This window comes from Hyperoodon ampullatus, assembly GCF_949752795.1.
Source record: "Hyperoodon ampullatus genome assembly, chromosome: 2".
Classification (NCBI taxonomy): domain Eukaryota; kingdom Metazoa; phylum Chordata; class Mammalia; order Artiodactyla; family Ziphiidae; genus Hyperoodon; species Hyperoodon ampullatus.
Window position 1 is genome coordinate 189,364,308 of NC_136915.1, and position 24,804 is coordinate 189,389,111.

A 24,804-nucleotide genomic window follows, 5' to 3' on the forward strand; every position below is an offset into this window, starting at 1 on the left:
AGAATTACCAGGCAACTGATTGATGTAATGATGCCCAAGTTCCAGTAATAAGATGAAACCTCCTCTCTTTAGTTAGCAAATACATGGTTGACTCCAGGAACTGAAACACACATATTGAATACTCAGCTTACGTTTATGAAAATGATGCAGGGGGAGACAGGAGAGGAACCAAGCCTGTCGAGAGGCTGGAGGTCATGGTACTTACCGTGCAGCATCCCACGCTGTCACCGCTGTCCTGGATGGAAAGTGAGCAGGAGGTCCAGGCTCAGGACCATGGCCATGGCCAGTGAGTACTAATGGCTAAATCTTCAGATTGACAGCCTGGAGGAAAGGTGTGGGCAGAGAGTGAAAATGTCATTAGAAACACGAAAAGCCAAAGAAAGAAAGTGCTGAAAGAATCTAGAATCAACGGCCAAAAACTTTAGAGAAAATAAAGGAGGAAATGATGAGGGTATTTTAGTTATTTTCACAAGCAGCATCTTTCTCATCCGAGGTCATTTTTTAAAAATCCATCAGCCATACATGCAGCAGCATTTGCCACTTTCTGAAGACACCACCCAACATCTGGCACCTACCACTGTCACGGTCAGTTTCGCTTAAATTAGGAACCAGTCACTGAGGGCTTAGATCCTTTATCTAATTATAAAGAAATGTGTTTATAGAAAGGATTTGACCAGTGGCATTTTCAAATTTTAACACTTTATGGGCAGAATGTCTTAGAAAGAATAACTCATTTTCAAAAATCAATTAAGTCCTAGTAGTTTTCTGGTAGCATCTTTGGGATTCTCTATGTATAGTATAATGTCATCTACAAACAATGACAGCTTTACTTCTTTTTCAATTTGGATTCCTTATATTGCTTTTTCTTCTCTGATTGCTGTGGCTAAAACTTCTAAAACTATGTTGAATAAGAGTGGTGAGAGTGGGCAACCTTGTCTTGTTCCTGATCTTAGTGGAAATGGTTTCAGTTTTTCACCATTGAGGATGATGCTGGCTGTGGGTTTGTCATATATGGCCTTTATTATGTTGAGGAAAGTTCCCTCTATGCCTACTTTCTGCAGGGTTTTTATCATAAATGGGTGTTGGATTTTGTCAAAAGCTTTCTCTGAATCTATTGAGATGATCATATGTTTTTTCTCCTTCAATTTTTTAATATGGTGTATCATGTTGCTTGATTTGCATATATTGAAGAATCCTTGCATTCCTGGAATAAACCCCACTTGATCACGGTGTATGATCCTTTTAATGTGCTGTTGGACTCTGTTTGCTAGTATTTTGTTGAGGATTTTTGCATCAATGAATTTGGTAAAGTAGCAGGATACAAAATTAATGCACAGAAATCTCTGGCATTCCTATACACTAATGACGAAAAATCTGAAAATGAAATTAAGAAAACACTCCCATTTACCACCGCAACAAAAAGAATAAAATATCTAGGAATAAACCTACCTAAGGAGACAAAAGACCTGTATGTAGAAAGTTATAAGACACTGATGAAAGAAATTAAAGATGATACAAATAGATGGAGAGATATACCATGTTCTTGGATTGGAAGAATCAACATTGTGAAAATGACTCTACTACCCAAAGCAATCTACAGATTCAATGCAATCCCTATCAAACTACCAGTGGTATTTTTCAGAGAACTAGAACAAAATATTTCACAATTTGTATGGAAACACAAAAGACCCTGAATAGCCAAAGCAATCTTGAGAACAAAAAATGGAGCTGGGGCCTCCCTGGTGGCGCAGTGGTTGAGAGTCCGCCTGCCGATGCAGGGGATACGGGTTCGTGCCCCGGTCTGGGAGGATCCCATATGCCGCGTAGCGGCTGGGCCCGTGAGCCATGGCTGCTGAGCCTGCGCATCCGGAGCCTGTGCTCCGCAACGGGAGAGGCCACAACAGTGAGAGGCCCGCATACCACAAAAAAAAAAAAAAAAAATGGAGCTGGAGGAATCAGGCTCCTTGACTTCAGACTAAAGCTACAGTAATCAAGACAGTATGGTACTGGCACAAAAACAGAAATATAGATCAATGGAACAGGATAGAAAGCCCAGAGATAAACCCACGCACATATGGTCACCTTATCTTTGATAAAGGAGGCAAGAATATACAGTGGAGAAAAGACAGCCTCTTCAATAAATGGTGCTTGGGAAACTGGACAGGTACATGTAAAAGTATGAAATTAGAACACTTCCTAACACCATACACAAACATAAACTCAAAATGGATTAAAGACCTAAATGTAAGGCCAGACACTATCAAACTCTTAGAGGAAAACATAGGCTGAACACTCTATGACAAAAATCACAGCAAGATCCTTTTGGACCCACCTCCTAGAGAAATGGAAATAAAAACAAAAATAAACAAATGGGACCTAATGAAACTTAAAAGCTTTTGCACAGCAAAGGAAACCATATAAACAAGACCAAAAGACAACCCTCAGAATGGGAGAAAATATTTGCAAATGAAGCAACTGACAAAGGATTAATCTCCAAAACTTATAAGCAGCTCATGCAGCTCAATAACAAAAAAACAAACAACCCAATCCAAAAATGGGCAGAAGACCTAAACAGACATTTCTCCAAAGAAGATATACAGATTGCCAACAAACATATGAAAGAATGCTCAACATCATTAATCATTAGAGAAATGCAAATAAAAACTACAATGAGATATCATCTCACACCGGTCAGAATGGCCATCATCAAAATATCTACCAACAATAAATGCTGGAGAGGGTGTGGAGAAAAGGGAACACTCTTGCACTGCTGGTGGAAATGTAAATTGATACAGCTACTATGGAAAACAGTATGGAGGTTCCTTAAAAATCTACAAATAGAACTACCATATGACCCAGCAATCCCACTACTGGGCATATACCCTGAGAAAACCATAATTCAAAAAGAGTCATGTACCAAAATGTTCATTGCAGCTCTATTTACAATAGCCAGGAGATGGAAGCAACCTAAGTGTCCATCATCGGATGAATGGATAAAGAAGATGTGGCACATACATACAATGGAATATTACTCAGCCATAAAAAGAAATGAAATTGAATTATTTGTAGTGAGGTGGATGGACCTAGAGTCTGTCATCCAGAGTGAAGTAAGTCAGAAAGAGAAAAACAAATACCGTATGCTGACACATATATATGGAATCTAAGGGGAAAAAAAAAAGGTCATGAAGAACCTTGGGGAAAGACGGGAATAAAGAAACAGACCTACTAGAGAATGGACTTGAGGATATGGGGAGAGGGAAGGGTAAGCTGTGACAAAGTGAGACAGCAGCATGGACATATATACACTACCAAACGTAAAATAGATAGCTAGTGGGAAGCAGCCGCATAGCACAGGGAGATCAGGTTGGTGCTTTGTGACCACCTATAGTGGTGGGATAGGGAGGGAGACGCAAGAGGGAAGAGATATGGGAACATATGTATATGTATAGCTGATTCACTTTGTTATACAGCAGAAACTAACACACCATTGTAAAGCAATTATACTCCAATAAAGATGTTTAAAAAAATCAATAAAGTCTTCAGAGTTCAGGAAAAATATTGATATCCACTATTTTACTTGAGCCTCAAAACAGTCCTATCAGAATGAATTTTTATCCCTGATAATGTGAGAAGGAGAGTAGTGAGACCCAAAGAGCACATGGGCCGGTGGTTGAGTGGTGAGGTTCTCACATGCGAACAGAAATCCAGTAGCAGGTGGTAATAGGAAATGCCTTGCAGAGGTACGGGGTGAAGTAAGTGAGTTAATGGATTCAGACTCCCAGACCACTATACCTGGCAGGTCACCGTGAGCCTAAAAAGGTAGTTATTAAGACAGAGCTTGGGATTTTAGAGAATAACAGCATGTGAGAATCAAAATGGAGGGAATCTGTAGATGGGATACAAGAGAAAAACAAAATGAAATACATCGGGGAAACAGAAGAAGCTGTATTGTAAACGCAGGGAGCAGTGGCCTCAGATGACAATCGCTAGAAGGGAGGGGGGGAAATGAAGAAATAAGCCGCATGCAGAAGTGCTATGATAGTAAATAAGCAGTGCTTATAACGATAAACACCCTTCATTAGAGAGCTTCCATTCTTAATAAGGAAAGGAAACTTTTCAATACAAGAAAGGAATCTGCCAGATCTATAAACATACTTAGTTTGAAACTTATCCTGTAAAAGGAATGGTATACAGAAAGAGGTGGGAAAACCTACTGGATAATTTAACTTCTTGACAGGATTACAGCTCATCTTGCTGCTTCTAATTAATAATGTATTTAGCTATATTATTAGACACTTAGATGTGTTTTTCTGGCAGCAATGGTAACTGAGTTCTTTCTCACAGGCCTTTGCTAGTGAGAAGCATAATAAAAGACAGTTAAGGTAAATATAGTCTGCTTTCATGCTGTAAGACTGTCTGATAGCACCCCAGCCCTTTGGTGATTTATACACAAGTTACATCCCAAGTAACTAATTCTAAAATTGGACCGTATGTGCTAGCTCAGTTTTTATGTCTCAGTGTGGCAGTTTGTTTCTAGAGTTGCCACAGATGAATGTTACTATTAGCTTAAAGCTTTGGTGAAAAGTGTCATCAATGCTTATTCTTTGAGAAGAGGAAAAAGAAAAAAGATACTGAGGTTCTGTTTCCAGGAAAAAAAAACTTGGAAGCTCCTAGGTGCCAGGCACTGTGATAGTCATTTTGCATTTCTTATCTCATTGAAGTCTCACAATAAATGTGCAAAGAAGTTATTATTAACTACATTTTAACCTTGAGAAAACTAAGCTTCAGAGAGATTAAAAACTTGTCCAAGTTCACTCAAGGAACCAAGAAACCAAGTCAGGACTAAAACTAAGAACTTTCTGACTCTGAAATAACCGCTCTTCCCATAAATCAAATGAGATTTTGCTGATTAAAGACCAAAATTGCAACTTCTTTCAGTCACATGCTTAAAATTAGCCTCTGAAATTGAGGAGACTCTTTTGTGACTGAGTAATGACTGATTTTCTTAATAAATCTCAAAAGAGATATTGTCATCATTCAAATTATATTGTAAGGATGGTCACAGTCATTATCCTGAACACAGACAAGTTAGAAAGTTCTTTCTATGCAATATGCAACAGTTATTGATATGTGCACTCTGATGCACATTCTAAGAAAAAAAAAACCACGAAGACTTAATTTTAAAAGATATTACTGTCTTCAGTAATTCCCTATCTTTCCAAAGGCAAGGAAATTCTTCAGATAAACTGAACTGAATAATCTGAATTTTTTGAAATGAGTACCCGTTCAGAAAACAGGACGATGTTCAGAAATCATCATGGCCCTCCTTGCTTGCTAGACTTCTCTGGAGCAGTCTCCCACCCACTGCAGCCTCACCAATCATCTACCCCCCGTCTGAGATTGCCACCTGAACTCCAGACGGGAACTGTGCAATGCCACCACACTTCAGAACCCCCATGTACACTCACCCTCTTGGTCAGTTATTGCACTAAAGATGTAATACATTATCATCACCCATGTTCAGTAACTCTGAAAAGTGGGTGATCTGAATCCCATTTTTCAGATGACGAAACTGTTACATACCTGAAGTCATAAACCTAACAACTGATGGAGCCAGGCAGCAATCCAAGCCCAGGTCTTTCTGATTCCAAGTCTGATTCTTGTCCCTCTCACCCTGACTGCCTCCCTGTATAACTTCCAGTTCCCACTCGTGGTTCCAGAGCCCTCCTGATCTTTTCTGTGTCTATAAACTGAACGCCACTTTTCCTCCTTATAATTCATCTCTGCTTTCTTTTTCTCCTGGACTCTTTATGAGGATGAATGGTGTCACTTACCAACTGTAATATATTTGTACGTTCACTTGTCTACCTCTTCCACTAAATTCTCAGTTACCTTTGTGTGCCTACAACCCGTCGGAGAGCCTGGCAAAAAGTCTGACACATTTAACATATAAGTATTTGCTTGGTAAGTGATGCTATTCTGTCACCTTAGCTGGAACCCCGGAGGTCATCCACGACTCATTCCTCTCCTGCCCCTGAGACCAGTACGAATCGAGTCTCATCCGTTCTACTTTAAACGTCTCGTGAAGCTGTCTTCAGTTTTCCACCGTGACTGCCTTAGTTATGGTTTCCATTCCCACCTCTTGCTTGGATTACCACGGTTCTCTTCTGAATGATGGAAACACCCTCCTCTCTGAGGTGATTCTCGCCAAAAACATTGTCTACCCAATGCGATCCAGTTCTTCAGTAACTCCTCACCACCTCCACCACGACACATGTCTCTTCAGAGCTCTGACCGTGCAAACCGCTCTCATCTCGCCCTTCGCTGGCCCTCGCGTGCTCTCTCTCTCTACCCCCCTGGACCCGCACAGGTCCAGCCATTACACACTGCTTATAAGCCCCTTAAACCTAGGTGCTATTTCTCCACTGTGTGGCTTCTTGCACAAGCAATGCCCTTTATCCATTTATTTACCTCATACACTTCTAATTAAAAGGCCAGTCAAAGGTTAATAATTTGTCATCCCTTTAAAGGGACAGTCTTCACGCCTGGTGGATCAAGATGGCAGAGCAGGAAGATCCTGAGCTCACCTCTCCCCAGGGACACACCAAACTACAACCACACATACAACAACTCTCTCTGAGAACAGCCTGAAGACTAGCAGGACACATTTACTACAACTAAGGATATAAAGAAAAGCCCACATGGAGACGGGAAGAAAGGGAAGAGACGCAGTCTTGTCACAAGCCACACCCCTGGTGCAGTGGCCCACAGGCAGGAGGGACATCACAACCACGGATGCCCCAAGGAGCAAGGGGTCCGTGCCTCACACTGGGCTCCCCAACTCAGGGGACCTGCACAGGGAAGATGAGCCCCATAACGTCAGGCCTTGAAAGCCAGTGGGACTTACATCTGGGAGAGCCAGAGAGCTGTGGGAAACTGAGACTCCGCTCGTGAAGGGCTCATGCACAGACTCACTCTCACTGCGTCTCAGCACAGAGGAAGCAACTTGGAAAGTGCCTGGGTTATGTGAGAAGGAGATTTGTTGACTAATATTAGGGCCTGTGCTGGAGGGACAGGGATCTGGTAAAACTTTCTTCAGGGACAGAAGTGCTGGCGCGTGCCATTTTGTTGTGCTCTCTTTCTACCTACCTGGCCTGGCACTGGCAGGTGCCACTTCTGTCACTTGCCATCATCTCAGCTAAAACCATGCACCCACCCCGGTGTTCTCCTGAGGACCAGCCCCGCTACCAGGCCCATCCCAGCTGGCCCTTCCAAAGCAGCTCCCAGCACCCCCCCTCCGCCTGGCAAGTGCCCTGTGTCAGCATCAGTGGCCCCTCTAAAGCAGTTCTTGCTCCAGGGGGCCAGCCCCCAGCCACAGCATGTTCACAACAGCCACAGCAAGGCCTCAGGGCCAGTCACACTGGGGGCCAGCCCCACACATCAGCATGCCCACAGCAGTTGCGTGCAGACCTCTCAGCCAGCTGGCCTGAGGGCCAGCCCTGCCCACCAGCATGCCTGCAGCAATCACAGCCCAAACACAGCAAAACGGCACACACAGTCCACACAGGAGATAAACCTGGAGCACCTGGCTCTGGTGACCAGGGGGGATTGTGCCACTGCGTCCCACAAGACACCTTCTACATAAGGCTACTCTTTAAAGACTGGAAGATATATACCTCACATGCTTAATACATAGAAACAAACACAAAGAGTTAGGCAAAATGAGGAGACAAAGTAATACCTTCCAAACAAAAGAACAAGACAAAACCTCAGAAAAGGAACTAAACGAAATGGAGATACAAAATTTACCAGGTAAAGAGTCCAAAGAAATATTCATAAAGATACTCACTGAACTTTGGAGAAGAATGGATGAACTCAGTGAGAACTTCAGCAAAGAGACAGAAAATATAAAAAACCAATCAGAGCTGAAGAATACAATAGCTGAAATGAAAAACATACTACAGGGAATCATCAGCAGATTTGAGGATGCAGAAGAACAGATCAGCGATCTGGAAGACAGGGTAATGGAAATTAACCAACTGGAACAGCAAAAAAAAAAAAAAAAAAAAAGAATCCAAAAAAATGAGGATAGTTTAAGGGCCCTCTAGGACAACATCAAGTGTGCTAACATTCGCATGATAGGGGTCCCAGAGGGAGAAGAGAAAAAGAAACAATGACAGAAGACCTATCTGAAGATAATGGCTGAAAACTTTCCTAACCTGGTGAAGAAAACAGTCATCCAAATCCAGGAAGTTACAAAAAAGAAAAAATTACAGGTGAAAATCTCTGAGGAACACAGATGCAAAAATCCTCAACAAAATACTAGCATGACAAATTCAACAATATATTAAAAGGATTATTCACCATGATCAAGTGATATTCATTCCAGGGATGTAAGGATGATTCAACATCTGCAAATCAGTCAATGTAATACACCACATTAACAAAATGAAAAATAAAAATCATATGATTATATCAATAGACGCAGAAAAAGCATTTGACAAAATTCAACGCCCATTCATGATTTTTAAAAAAACTCTTAACAAATTAGGCATAGAAGGAACATATCTCAACATAATAAAACCCATATACAACAATCCTACAGCTAGCATCATACTCAGTGGTGAAAGGTTGAAAGCATTTCCTCTAAGATCGGGAACTAGATGAGGATGCCCACTATTGCCACTGTTATTAAACATTGTATTGGAAGTCCTAACCACAGCAATCAGAAAAGAAAAGAGATAACAGGCATTCAGATTGGAAAGGAAGAAGTACAACTGCAACTATTTGCAGATGACGTGATACTATATCCAGAAAACACCCAAAGACTCCAGCAAAAATCTATTAGAACTAATAAATAAGTTAGTAAAGTGGCAGGACCAAAATAAATATACATAAATCTGTTGCAATTCTATACACTAATAACAAAACTATCAGAAAGAGAAATTAAGAAAACAATCCCATGTACTATTTCATAAGAAAGAAAAAAATACCTAGGAATAAACTGAGCCAAGAAGGTGAAAGAGCTATACTCTGGGAACTGTAAAACACTGATAAAAGAAAGTGAAAACAACACAAACGAATGGAAAGATATATTGTACTAGTGAATTAGAAGCATTAATATCGTTAAGATGTCCCCAAGCAATCTAAAGACTCAATGGAATACCTATCAAAATACCAATGGCATTTTTCACGGAATTGGAACAAATAATTCAAAATTTTGTACTGAACAGCAGACCCTGAATAGCCAAAGAAATTTTAAGAAAGAAGAAAAAAGCTCGAGGTATCATGGTCTCTGATTTCAAACTATACTACAAAAGTATAGTAATCAAAACTGTATGATACTGGCACAAAAACAGAAACATAGATCAATGGAAACAACAGAATAGGGAGCCCAGAAATAAACCCATGTATATATGGTTAACTAATGTATGACAAAGGAGCCAAGAATACACAGTGGGGGAAAAGACAGTCTCTTCAATAAATGGTGGTGGGAAAACTGAAAAGCTACATGCAAAAGAATGAAACTGGACCACTTTCTTATATCACATACAAACATAAACTAAAAATGGATTAAAGCCTTGATTTCAAGACCTGAAACCATAAAACTCCGAGAAGAAAACACTGGCAGTAGCTCTTTGATATCAGTCTTGGAAATATTTTGTTGGGATCTGTCTCCTCAGGCAAAGGAAACAAAAGCAAAAATTTAAAAATGGGACTACATCAAACCAAAAAGCTTTTGCGCCATGAAGGGAATCATCAATAAAATGAAAAGGCAACCTTCTGAATGGGAGAAGATACTGGCAAATGATGTATTCGGTAAAGGGTTAATATCCAAAATATACAAAGAACTCACACAACTCAGTATAAAAAAACAGTAAACAATCTGATTACAAAATAGGCAGAGGATATGAATAGACATTTTTCCAAAGAAGACATGAAGATGGCCAAAAGACACATGAAAAGATGCTCAGCATCGCTAATCGTCAGGGAAATGCAAATCAAAACCATAATGAGATATCACTTTACACCTGTCAGAATGGCTATTATCAAAAAGACAAATAACAACAAATAACAAGTGTTGACGAGGATGTGGATAAAAGGGAATCCTCCTGCACTGCTGGTGGGAATGTAAATTGGTGTAGCCTCTATGGAAAACAGTATGGAGATTCCTCAAAAAATTTAAAAAAAAAACTGCCATATGATCCAGCAATTCCACTTCTGGGTATTTATCCAAAGAAAACGAAAAGACTAATTTGAAAAGATAAATGCACTCTTATGTTCACTGCAGGACTATTTACAGTAGCCAAGATATGGAAGCAACCTAAGTGCTTAAAAGTGGATAAAGAAGATTTGGTATATATAAAAACAATGGAATATAACTCAGCCATAAAAAAGAAAGATATCTTGCCATTTGAGACATGGATGAACCTAGAGGGTATTATGCCAAGAGAAGTAAGTCAGACAGAGAAAGACAAATACCATATAATTTCACTTATATGTGGAGTCTAAAAAACCAAACAAAACAGAAACAGACTCAGATACAGAGGGCAAACTGGTGGCTGCCAGAGGGGCGGGTGTGGGAAGTTGGGTGAAACAGGTGAAGGGATTAAAAAGTACAAACTTCCAGTTATAAAATAAATAAGTCATGAGGGTCTAAGGTACAGCATAGGGAATATAGTCAATAATACTGTAATAACTTTGTATGGTGACAGATGGTTACCAGACTTACCGTTATGATCAATTTGTAGTAGATATAAATGTAGAATCACTATGCTGTTTACCTGAAATTAATATAATATTGTGTGTCAGCTATACTTCAATAAAAATGATAGAAATAGAAAATAAAGTGATAGTCTTCAAACATGTGATCCTTTTGCACAAAACTTCTAATCATTAAAATATGTACACCTGATTTTACAGGTTCAAAATATGGAAATGTATTGCTTGCATTAAATATCACCAGTTATTTTATCTTTTCTGTTATTGTTCTTGTATTTCAGTTGATCTGACCTTCATTAGTAGGTAGCATTTGTAGCAGAAAAATAATATATGAGATATTAACCAAGATTTTTCATCTGTGCGTGGGGGGGATGGGTAAGAGGGGTGAAGGGGTTAAAAGGCATAAACTTCCAGGTATAAAATGAGGAAGTCACGGGGATGTAATGTACAGTATGGTGACTATGGTTAACAATACTTTACAGTATATTTGAAAGCTGCTAAGAGAATAAATCTTATAAGTTCTCATCACAAGAAAAAAAAATTTTGTCCCTACATGTGGTGATGGACGTTAAGTAGACTTACTGTGGTGATCATTTCATGATATAAACAAATATCAAATCTTTACATTGTACACCTGAAACTAATATAATGTCATATGTCAACTGCATCTCACTTTTTAAAAACACATTTTTACTTTCATGTTCTCCTATTTTGTCAGCAGCAAACAGCAGCAGCTCAAGGAAGCAGAAAGAGCACAAAAAGCAAATGGTCAAAGTCTTGGCTTTTGAGTTCCAAAATAAAGACCTGAAACTTGTAGTGATGCCAAAGACCTTAAAAGATTTTTATTTGCAAGCACAGACTTTTCCTACTCAAAGGCTGTCTTGAAAACCCAAGCATAATGTTTATGCTGTTAGAAAAATAAATAAAGGGGTCTCTAATAAGGAGCACTTAGAATCACTCTTTACTGAAATTTTCCAAACTTTTTGTCTTTAGCATGGAAAATTTTAATTCAAGTTTATGTCTTATAGTTATATCTATTCCCTTCACTTTCTAGTTTTTATACTTTATTTTGCCAATAGAACTTTAGCAAACAACTCATCAGAAAAATCTGCTTTACTTTGACTGAAATCATAGCTCTCTTATAAATACTGTTTCCATAAACACACTTGGGTCTTCTCAGTTCTGCACTTTTCCGTTAGATTTCACCGGCGTGAAATATCTGCCTCTTTTCTCTTGGCTTTAAATAAATCCTGTGCCTCCCTCAATATCCAGTTTAAATCCCACTATGTTTTCCCAAAGTCCTTCATGATCACCCCTGGCTAGAAAGCCATCTGTCTCTCACCTCTGAATGCCCACAGCAACCATTATCAATGAAATCCATGGGCCGTAAATCTTGTGCCATTTTGCCATAATTTTTATCTTTATTGAACTACTTCTTAAAATTTTTATTATCATATTCTTTTCAAGAATAGTACTCTTATTTCTGCAACTAGAGTATAAATTTTTGGAGGGAACTAAATATGTTTTCCACCTTTATATCCACCAGAGACCACATCAGTGGGTTGAAAGGCATAAATGCTAAAAGCACATTTGATATGGTATTTTATCTTTGGTGATGATGATTATAGTAACAACAATAACAATAATAATAATAATAATAATAATTTATTAAGCATCTACTATGTGCCGGGTGCTATGCAAATCACTTCATGTGGATTATCTCCTTTAACTCTCACATAAACTTATGAATTTGGTTCCATTATTACCTTTATTGTTTAGCAGATAAGACAGACTTTAGAGTCCTGAGAAGTGTTAAGTCATTTGCTCTAAGCCACACCGCTAGAAGTGGAAAAACCGTAACTTAGTTTAATCTTCAATGTTAAATTTCTCATTGTAGGAATCCACATCTAGGACTTCCTCAGACGGACAAAATTTTATTATCTGTTTTTTGATGTCATGGTTTTAGGAAATGTATTCTTTATTAAAAGCCAATCTCCATTCCAGTATCTAGACCATCTGAGAGCAATGGGAAGGCCCTCTGCAATGGTCTCCAGAAGTAAGAAGTGGATGGGGTTAAGGGTGCTTCATGGCTTTAATGAAGTGCCATAAATTTTCAGGGAAAAAAATAGTAAATCACATTAATAGAAAACCTAATGAACCAGAACTCTGCAATAAATAATGATAAATATTACACAAAGGTTTCTAAACATCAGAACTAGTGATAATTCTGAAAAACAACTAGGCAGTTAAAAAGTTCAACATGGAATAAAATAATTATTGTCAACTAAATCACTGTGAGAGAGAAAAGTGTTTTTTTTTAAAACCTCCAAACTGGATTTGGAATTGGTGAAATCATCTGCAAGTGAAACCTAACTGAAGAAGATGAAGACGAAGAGACTGTAAAGTGCTCTGAGTACCATACCATCTGTTCCCGGTTTATTGCTTCCTACAGACAAAGAATGATCACACATGAAGGAGGATGAAATATTAAGGGACCTCTAAATAGTCAGGGTGTCTAATAAGACATTTCAAAACTAATAGTTCCAAAAATTAATTCTTGGTCTTCCTCCAAACCCTATTGCTCCCCAATTCCCTCCCCTCAGGAAACACCACCGCCTTTTCCCAGTTCTCAACTTGTCCGTGTTTCAGGTTTGTTTCACTGGCCTACAATCCCTGCCCCCTTCCTCTTGGCTTTAAACAGACCCTGTTCCTCCCTCAATATCCAGTTCACATCCCACCATGTTTTCCCAAAGTCCTCATGATCATCCCGGGTTAGAACACTCGCTCACCTCTGAGTGCCCACAGCAACCATCATCAATGCAATTCATGGGCCATAAATTTAGGCCCCAACCCTTGGAACCTTCCTGAACTCTGCTCTTCCCATCACAGCCCACATGCAATGCATCAGTCAATCTGGTCATCTCTGCCTTTGAACTATACCCTGAGAGTCCTGTCGAGCCACTACTTTGACCAAGCCACTGGCACACTGTGTCTGGACTATTGCAGTAGACCCTTAGCTGGCCTTAGAGTTTCTACCTCTCCATTTCCATCACTTTCCCCAACACACACACACACACACACACATACACACACACACCAGAGTATTCTTTTAAAAATAAGATTATGTCACTCTTCAAAATTCTCCAGTGATTTCAATAGCACTCAAGGAAAATGCCCCAAATCCTTGCCAAAGACTAACAGATCCACCGATACCTCACCATCAAGCCTAACTAATCTTCCTGCTACCATCCTCTACTGCTCTAACACCACCAGCAAAAACCCATCACCCTTCCCTCTACTCCAGACATGGGGTCTCTTTGCTCTTCTATGAACTCATCATCCTCTTCTCCCTCTACCCCAAGGCATCTTCACTGGCTAACCGCTGGGCCTGGAACACTCTCAGTTCAGTTCTCCGCTCAAATGCCTTGGGGAGACATTCTCTGATCACTCTACACAAAGTAACATTATTATATCATCACCACCTCTTTCTCTTCCACTGAACCTTATTATTCTTCACAACACTTGTCAATCCCTAACGCGTTATTTTAATATATATTATAATATACAAAGTATATATTTTAAAATAAGTTCTTGGGAGGTTCTATCTAATCGGAGCCTACAATAAATAAATAAATAATACATACTAAGAATAGTTTTTAATATACACTCAGTTGGTCATTTTGCAAATTTCTCAACAATGCAATGGTCCAAAAATGCAACTGCAAAATGCATGAAGTAGGGCTGATGAGGAGAAAGGTTAGGGATTAAAAGCAGTATTAGTGAAAACGTATGTCCATACAAAAACCTGCACACAGATGTTTATAGCAGCTTTATTCGTAACTACCAAAACTTGGAAGCAATCAACATGTCCTTCAGTAGGTGAACGGGTAAACTGTGGTACATCCACAAGATGGAACATTACTCAGGGCTAAAAAGAAATGAGCTCTCGGGCTTCCCTGGTGGCGCAGTAGTTGAGAGTCTGCCTGCCGATGTAGGGGACACGGGTTCATGCCCCGGTCTGGGAAGATCCCACATGCTGCGGAGCGGCTGGGCCCGTGAGCCATGGCCACTGAGCCTGCACGTCCAGAGCCTGTGTTCCGCAACGGGAGAGGCCACAACAGTGAGAGGCCCGTGTACCGCAAAAAAAAAAAAAAAAAAAAAGAAATGAGCTCTCAAGCCATGAAAAGACATGGAGGAACCTTAAGTGCATGTGACTAAGTGAAAGAAGCCAATCCGAAAACGCTTTATACTGTATGATTCCAACTATATTACATTTTGGAAAAGATAAAACTATGGAGACAGTAAAAAGACTAGTGGTTGCCAGGGGTTGGGGGAAGAGGGAGGGATGAACAGGCAGAGCACAGAGGATTTCTAGGACACTGGAAATACTCTGTACAATGACATGTGGCATTATCCTATCACACAGCACCCAAATCCATAGAATGTATAACACCAACAGTGAACTGTAATGTCAACTGCAGACTCTGGGTGATTCTGATGTGTCAGTGTAGGTTCACCAGTTGTAACAGATGTACCATCTGGTGGGGCATGCTGATAATGGTGGAGGCTGTGCGTGTGTGGGCACAGGGGGCATACGGGAAATCTCTGTACCTTCCTCTCAATTTTGCTGTGAACCTAAAATTACCCTAAAACAAAATAAAAGTAGTATCTGTGGATAAAAGTGACTTCACAGAGTTGCTATGAAGATTATATTACTCTCAATAACATATGTGAAGTATCTCATAAACTGACCAGCCTATTACAAGCCCTCAATAAATGTCCACAAACACACATCTTTTGTTATTGCTCCCGTTCTGTTTTCTGTAAATGGGAGCACACAGCTGCCTAGAGGAGTGCGATCATTCAATGCTGTCACCTGAAAGGCATAAAACACAGTGAATTGTTAGTCTGCAAATTGAAGAGTGACAAGCATCGGCCTATTAGTTTACATTGCTTACAACAATAATCTACATCTAGCACTGTAGAAAAAGCAAAATAACCTCATAAAAACCCAGATTACTATGGTCTTCATTACATTCTGGACTAAGTCTTCTCTCTGATATCACACCTACACAATGTCAAAGTGTTCGAAGGACCAATTTTCATGATAATTCTATTTTAGTAAATATGTTTATGTAGACAGTATCTATTTTATTACCTAATATTTCCTGGAAACTCTGATTATTTACAAAAAATGAGTAGATCCTGTGTCAATAAGTTCAGGCTAGTATCTTCTGCCATCTAATGTATTAAGAATTCTTGAGAATGTTCTGATTACAATTCAAATTAAATGCAAACAGTCAAGTAGCACACAGAGACCCCATTATCCACTCTCTGTGAGCTGAGAGGATGAATAATATAATGAGACATGTTAATTATTTGCTTTCCAGCAGCTGTGACTGATTAGTTTTGACTGGTACATCTTGCTAATGGGATAGAGGACAGTAAATATCAGGGCAAGGAGACTGTGGTCTCTAGTGACTTGCTTCATTTGTAGCTTGCTATGCAATTTGCCAAAGTGATGCTAGATCCCCACAATCTCTTAACCAAGTGAATTTCATGTCAGGGGACCCTAAGTTTTCAGAGCCCTCTGTCTCAGAAAAGTTGGTCTCTCTCTGTCTCTCTCTCTGTCACACACACACACACACTTTAGTTTCTGAATTGATAACATACAGAACCAAACCTACGGAGGTACTAAGAGATCCCAGCCACCATATGTACTTTTCTTTCTTTCTACCTAAGACTGCCTCTTTAAATCATGTTGCTTATTTTTAAACAACTAAATGCCTTTTGTGAGTCCACGAGTGGCTGCACCAGATCCAGTATGAGCTTTGAACTGCATGTGAGGGGTTTTGAATCATGGCCATCTAGAAGAAACTATCACTAGAGGTGTGTTTCTCAACCTTTTTTTATCACCCCCCTTTAGATTTTTTTTCCTAATTGTCCCCTCCCCGTGAAATTTTAATACCTCAGATACACCATACCTGGTTATGTACTATGGCCTTTTATAGGGCCACAGACCTGAAACATCTGAGATTTTCTTGATCCCCCAAGAACCTGTTTTCACCCCTTGGGAGCAAGATCACCCCAGCTGAGAAAGTGTTCACGAGAGGCTTCATTCCACCCCCGGTTCATCGTTGTCTAAGTTACATATTCTGGTTGGACACGTGAGCTCTTCAATAGCTCATGTTTCCCATACAAACTGCTAGAACAGGCACACCCCAAGTCTAGGTCCTCCCCCGAAAGGAGGTGGTCAAGACAATGCACAGGGTACAATCACACTTCATCCTCTTTTTTTCCCCCCAGTAACCTAGGCTGAATCAGGTTCAAACAACTTCAAGGCAGCCTTGATGGAAGAAAGAAAACTCAGAAGTGCCATGTGCAAATAGTGCTTTGCAGAAATACTGAATGAATTGGAACCCACAGTCTACCTACTTTAATTAAGTACTTCACTTTTCTGAGCTTTAGCATGCACATCTATTAAGTGGAAATGTCAATAGTTATTTCTTGCCCATTTAATAAAGATTTGTTAGCTCCAATGAAAGCCCCCATGAAGACAACCAAAAACACTTACTGATCCAAAGAAGATAATTTTCCTAAATTTACTGTAGCAAGTAAGAACACTATCTTGACAAAATCTTAGAATCACCAAAGGGAGAAAATTAAGGACGGTTACTTATAGGGTTACAGGACCCGCGCCAAAAGATTTCAAGGTCATTTTGAAAAGCAGAGAAGCAGTTGGGATTGGGTAGAATTAAGCACAGAGTCACTTGGGATTGGTGGCCACAGTAAAGTGAGCTCTCGAGATGAGGGCTGATAAGCAAGCTGTTTCCGAAGCAGTTTGAGGAGGAAGCTATTCGTGTTCATACGATAACCATTTTAGTTGGCCTGTGGTCTTAGCTTCCTGGAATGAAACAAAAATAATACATTTTGCTTGGTCCCAGTATCATTTAACACAGGGACTGGAATTTGTTTCAATTCTCAGTTCCTGCAATATGTCAGACATATACACTGTGAACAAGTTCCCTAGCTTCAAGAAGCTTCTACTCCCGCAAGAAAAATAAGCTTCAAAAAGGTACTGCATGGATCAAGTCTTTTAAAGAAGTGTAGGTTGCTAGGGAAGTGAAAAGAAGAGGGGGTCATTCGTGAGAAAAACATAATAAAGTGTTCTTTGTAAAATGTCTAGCAAAGTCTCCAAGACAATACAGGAAGGATCCCTGAGAATATCCACTGGCTTTTCAGTGCTTGGACCTGAGGATGAAAGGTGGGATGGAGTGGTTTACCCCATTTCTCCATTCTGAATTTGCAAGGATCTACAGGTTAAGTAATTTAATCTATAAATATAGAGAGATTATAGATTAAACTTCTGTTGTCTTTCCTAAAATTCTAAGGAAGATAGACTCTCCCTCTGAGTTTGTGAGGTCAGGCATTAAATCAAGGAATAGAAGCTATCAAGACAATAATCTAGAAACTATGAGTTCTAGTTAACCCAAATGGTCTGGGGTTACAATCGGTAGAAAGCCATGCCCTGGTTTTAGTAAATGCTGCCTCTTAGTAGGTATGAATATCACATATGCATGTTTAAGAATCATGACTAAATGTTTTCTTGACACAAGTCTTTGGAGTGCAAAGGGTCTAACTCGTAAACCAAAATTCATCAGCAGTTGCAATCTAGAATTACTGAAGCACTGAAAGTTAAATAAATCTACTCAAGAAACCCAGGCAGATCCAGGAACACCGGACACTTTAACTTCGTGAAATTATCACTTGGGCTGTGTCTATTCTGGCTCAGTTTTGACGGGTCCTCTGGCAGATCTTCCATGAGCCAACAACTCCTACTACCTTCTGCCCTCTCAGGTCTGGTGAGCCCACATATACCCTCTTCCCTTCCCTGTGGAAACTGGCTCCACTCCTACAGACCCATTTTGGAACCTGGCACCAGCACACGAGGCTCCCCTGGCAAACCTGTGCTAATCCCAAATGCTCTGGCCCATCACTTACTAATGCTGTAACCCTAAGGAAGTCACTGAAACTCTTGTGCTTGACTTTTCTCACCTAAAAATGGGGGTAACGATAATGTCTAGAATTCTAGAGCTGTTCCGAGGTTTAAGGAACATAATGCATGAAAAGGGGTAAGCACGGTAACTAAAGAACAGAGAACTACACATTTTAGCTATTGTTATTATTCATGCCTTGATGTGTCTCACTGATTTTGTCTCTTCTCAATTGCTGCTGATTCCAACAGAATCTTAAGTCTCATCACCTGACACCTCATGTCATGACTTTAAGAGCTTTCCCACTGGTTTTCTTACCATCAATTTTTCCCCTTCTTCATTTTAGACATCAGTAATTAATTGTCCCCTATGTGCAACTTCCCATCACATCAAGTTCCTGGCTTGAGCACATTCTTGGGCCTCACTCTCAAGGTTTCCTGTAAGCTGACTCCGCTAAAACAACCTAAACGCATTGTTAACGCACCATGGATTCTTTTTGGTAGTTTTCAGTAGAAACCAATGGCTAGAGGGAGTTAAAGCTATAGGTCTTCTCTCCCTCTGTCACTCAGAGTTACACCAAAATGAAAGCAAGACTGAAAAAGCTGCCTCTGCCACCGATGCAAACAGTGATGTGACCCTAAAACAACCATGCCACCTGTTCTGTAAGCCTGGTGGAGGCCCATCTCTCTATCCTTTCTCATGTTCCAACAGCATTCTGTATAGAAAATTTACCTAAAGCAGATTCTACACCATTCTTTCTTTCCCCGGCTTTACTGAGATATAACTGACAGGCAACACTGTGTAAATTTAAGGTGTACAACAGGTTGATTGGATACATTTATATATTACAAAATGGTTACCACCATCGTGTTAGCAAATACCTCCCTCACATCATATAATTACCATTTCTTTTTTTGGGTGAGAACATTTAAGATCTACTCTCTTAGCAACTTACAAGTTTATAATAGGGTATTGTTAACTACAATCACCATGCTGTACACTAGGTCCTCAGAACTTATTCGTCTTATAACTGGAAGGCTGTACCCTTTGACCAGCATCTTCCCACTTTCCCCACACTCTACACTCCCTTATTTTTTTTATTTTTTTTTTTTTTTGCGGTATACGGGCCTCTCACTGTTGTGGCCTCTCCCGTTGCGGAGCACAGGCTCCGGACGCGCAGGTTCAGCGGCCATGGCTCACGGGCCCAGCCGCTCTGCGGCATGTGGGATCCTCCCGGACCGGGGCACGAACCCGTGTCCCCTGCATCGGCAGGCGGACTCTCAACCACTGCGCCACCAGGGAAGCCCCCTCTACACTCTTCTAATGGCAGGATGCAACTCACCTGGTCAGGCTTGAGCAACAGTATCCTCTGCCTAACAACTGAGCCCAGGTCAGGTTTAGAAACCTGAGCCCAGCGTGTGGTCCACAGCGTGTGGTCAGTGGGATCTCTGTGCCTTGTTTGTGCCCGAGCTGCCATGCCTGTACAACGTTTCTAGACTGATCAGCCCTCATTTCATGGATTATAAAATAATAGCTAACATCAACTATAAAAATTAATAAGGCAACTGATATTAATTGAAATAAAGACAGTGAAGCTCTCTGCCTGCCTGGGCCTCTGGCCCTGGGGCCTCTGTTTAGAGACTTTCATACACCGACTAACCACTCCTAACGTGCGAATTCCTGACTACGGTATCTGAAATGTCGACCTTATAGATTAAATTAACTAGCACTTTCTATGCTGAAGCATTTGACAGTAAATTGCAGGATATAACGTCTTCTCTTTCCCTGTTTCCCACCACGCACATTCATCTAGAGCAGGGTTTCTCAACCTTGGCACTACTGACATTTCGGACTAGATAATTCTCCTAGAGGGGATGGACTGTGTATTATAGGATGTCTAGGTCAATTCTAAGACTGGGACCCACTTTGCTTACAGTTGGTCCCGGTCTTAGAATTGACCTTCTCTGCTCTCCTAATCAAATGTGACCCATGCTTTAAGACAAGACAGCCACAAGCACCTCAAAAACCACATTAAGCTCTCAGAAGTAATTTGTTTGACCCATGGGAATGCAGTTTCCAGATCCCCATGGTCCCCCACAGCTCTGGTTATCTTAGAGCTTCCCACTCTTCCTACTTTTTTCATTTATAGTTCCCGCCGGGTCCTGTAAGAATAGACTTTGAAACCTCTACCTTAATATTAAACAGAAGTTATCCTTACATAAAAGCTTCCACTCTTTATGTGCATAGTGACCTGACTTCTTCCTTTTCTGGAGAAGTTTTACACTCTAAAGCAGAGAGATAAGATGAGAGAGAGAGAGAGAGAGAAAGAGAGAGAGAGAGAGAGAAAGGAGAGAGAGAGAGAGAAAGAAGAGAGAGATTCTGGTACCAAAATTTGCAACTTAATTGGTTCCTGTTAACAGAATTAAACTATTAAACCACAATATACAAAAGTCATTTATTCTTTAAATAGTCACAGAAATCACAAGTAGTTAGACTGGCTAAAATATTGTTCGTGTGGATTCATATAGAATATGAGCTGTTCTGCAATTCTCAAAAGATCAAGGCCCATAGATGATAGAGTTCTTTAAAAAATTCATGTGGGAGTGTCCATTTATGTGGCAATCTATGAAACTGTCTGTACTAGGAAAAGGTACAGGTAATAATTTTTTGTGAACTACTAGCTAAAAAAAATTTTTTTAACTCTCCTAGGTTTCTAAAAACAAACCCTATCATATTACATCAAGAACATTATAAAAGCAAATGTTGGCAAAATACAAAGTTAGGTGAACAGTGGCTGTTCTCAGCAAGGCTTAATAAACGTAATAGACTTATAACAAATTAATGATTAATAAAAGCACCATGAAAATGCAGTGATATATCTGTGCACATATTATCCATGTAGGTTAAATCACTTAAAAGTAGTTCTACCTGGATAGTTTTTAAATTGGATAATTTATAATATGTAAGGAAGATTTTACAGTTTTCCCTAAAATATAAACAAGATAAACATTTGACAACATTTTATTAAAATACTTTATATCTCCACATTTGTTTTATCTCAAAAGTCTTTAACAGTGCAAAAAACATTTCCCAAACTGAAATTAATATATCAGGAAAACATACATATGTGTCCGTGAACTATCTACTTTTTGTAAATAAACTATGTCACTGATCGTCTCACTTCTTTTCTTTTCCTTTTATTCTATTTTTACATCAAACACTTTGCAATGTTACATCACAGCCAGACACCTCTCCCCAAAGAAAATCTCTTTTTAAATAATATGGCCTTTTCTAATCTTCACAACTGCTGTTGGGGGTAGTTATATTCAGTTTATAGAGAGGAAAATGAAATCTCAGGGAATTTGAGAATATTGTCTAACTTCCTAAGTGGAAAATGAAGAACCCAAACTCAGGCATATCTGACTCCAAGTCTGTGGTGTTTAAGCTACTCAAGCTGCTCATCGGTTTTCTCCCTCTTAGCAAAGGGAGCCTGACTGTACTGGTCAGTAGGGTCCATTTAGTTCAGTTATCTACGTACAATCATTCCAAAAGTTTCATTTAAAAAATTTTTTGGCACTTTATGAGATAACCAAAACCTTATTTGAGAATGCAAAGAATGAATAACCCCTAGTCTGAGTAAGACGTATATGGATATGTACAGAGATATTACTATATCTTAGAATGCATTAAGCAAATAAATAGTATCCATGCATACATAGTATTTATGATAAGCATTCAATGGATAAAAATGAGGTCTGAATAAACTTGCATGACTTTCTCACAGTGGAACTGGTAAACACTTTAGTATGGCTGTGAGAATAGTCTCCATTCCGGTCTGGAGTTCTCTTTTATTAGCATCTTCTTTTTCCTTAATGAATACTTCACTACTTTTGTGCCACCCTATTCTATCATGGAATGTTGGCTTACTGAGCGCAAGGATCTTTATTTTCAGTCTAATTTTTCATGTGCTGAAAGTTCAAGTATGAGATTATTACTTTCTAATAATATTTACTCATAATGACTACTCAAATCCTGCTAATCATTTTGTTAAATCTATTACATTTATTATCTCATATCATATTTACAGAACATTGCAAGGTAGATATTTTTACCTCCACTGTGTAGTTGAAGAAACTGAGGCTTACGGGCGGGTACTGTGTGAATTCTAAAGTCACACAGATGGGAGATGGTGGACTGGAATTCAGATGCAGAAATGTCTAATTCCAAGCTGTGTGCTCAGCCACCTTGCAGTACAGCTGAGGAGGGAATGTTTCTCTAACAAGCCTTGCAAAATGTCAGCTGCATGCTTTTCATGCTGTCCCAGAGGCTTACATGGGCTAAACCTCTTCCTCTGTTTACATGGCATTCTGAGCTCTGGGTGAGGCAACTACTCTCTGTGCCAAAGGAAAGAAAGAGTACTTTATTCAGTTCCCTACGAAGGAAAGAGAGCTAATGTTGTTTTCCAGGAGGAAAACTATTACTTTCAGATTAATGATTGAGTTGAAGATGGGTCATCCATTGGGCAAATATTTCCTCTAGTGCAGCATTAAATCTTCTCCAGTATCAGTGCTCAGAGGATGTATTCAGTTAATTCTATCTAAATGGAGGTCACATTTTAATCAAATTATCAATTTTATCAACTTATATATTTTATACAATTTCTATATTTAATTCTACAACTTATTTAGCTACTATCATTTGAATAATGTAAAATAATTTTAGCTATATAAAATAACTTAAATTACGCAGAACTTAATTCCACCTGAAGTCCAACTTTTTGTAGATTCAAGGATATTAAAGAGGCTTAAAAAATGTTTCAAGTGGACATTTAAACTTCTAATGGGAAATGTTATAATTCACATACTTAAAAATACCCTGCCATGTACAAAGATGAAATCTGTGACCTCTTTTCAACAAGCTATATTTAGTTTCCCAAGAAAGAGGAGGAGGAAGAATTTTACAAATCTGTCTCCATTTCTTACCTGGTTCCTGCTGAAGCAATAACAGGCACTTGAAAAATGTCATTCTGTAGGATTACGGAGCTAACTGGCCGGCCTGGGCTAAATTCACACTCGATTTTCTTGGCACCACGCTAAAACCAACTGACCTATTTGGTCTTCAAAGCAAGAAAGGTTTGCTCTGCCAGTCTAAATACCTAGAGGAATCACTATGTAGTATTTTTTTAGTTTTTTTTTAACCCTAATTAAACGTAGTTTTAAAGTTTATCCTGAGAAATTTATTTTCCAGTGGAAATTTACCCCCTGGATATTTAAGTAAAGTTTTTTTGTTTTTTTTTTCCTAACTACTTAGAAAGCAGTATGCTAGAAGTCACATATCAGGGATCTACCATAATACAACTTTTAATAGACACATGGGTGCATTTTAGCCAAAATCCACATACTTGGCTGGGGATGGATACATCTATTATTTACAGCTAAATACTTCCTCTACCTGGAGAGATTCCTATCCTGGAAGGATTTTAGAACATGAAGTACTAATATCTTATTTTGAAAATAAAGTGAGTGACAACCTTCTAAAATCCTTGCCAGGAAGAAAAATGCTAAATATAGATTGTGAAACTCCATCTTGGGGAGATTAAATCATACCTGTATAAACACCTGAAGTCATGGCAACTTTCCACCACAAACCAGTCAATTCATTTTATATTTTCAAAATTCTATACTTCCTGTGTGTTATTTTATAGTGCACTTTTGTAATCATTGTATCCTTTTTAACCATTCCCCAAATCCCCCAAATATTGCTTTTTTACATGAGTTGTAAAGCTCAGAAAAATTAATTCACTAGCTTAAAAAGGTAATCACAGAGTAATACACAAAACAGGATTAAAAAAAACACAGAAACTTGGGGTATTCTAATGAAAAAGAAAATAGCAAGTATCCTCATTTAAGTTTCAAATCATTAACTAAATTCAAGTATCATATAGCATTAATTCTAACACTCAACGTTTCCTATAACATTACATCATCTTTCTCATGCATGAACATATCTGATCTTCAGAGCCATTCCTTGAGGAGACTATCATTATGATAATCTCCACTTTATAAATAAGTAAATAATAACTCAGAAA

General features: G+C 39.2%; 1 long non-coding RNA gene across 2 annotated transcripts in view; it reads right to left on the reverse strand.

Annotated features, from left to right (window-relative positions):
* Positions 1 to 239: 239 nt before the first annotated feature.
* The window catches only part of LOC307049262, a 116,247-nt gene continuing 91,682 nt past the window's right edge, over positions 240 to 24,804 (reverse strand). For both annotated transcript variants that reach the window (XR_013810745.1, XR_013810746.1), the window contains exon 8: positions 240 to 321. This is a non-coding gene — a long non-coding RNA (uncharacterized lncRNA). The remainder of the gene's footprint in view (positions 322 to 24,804) is intronic.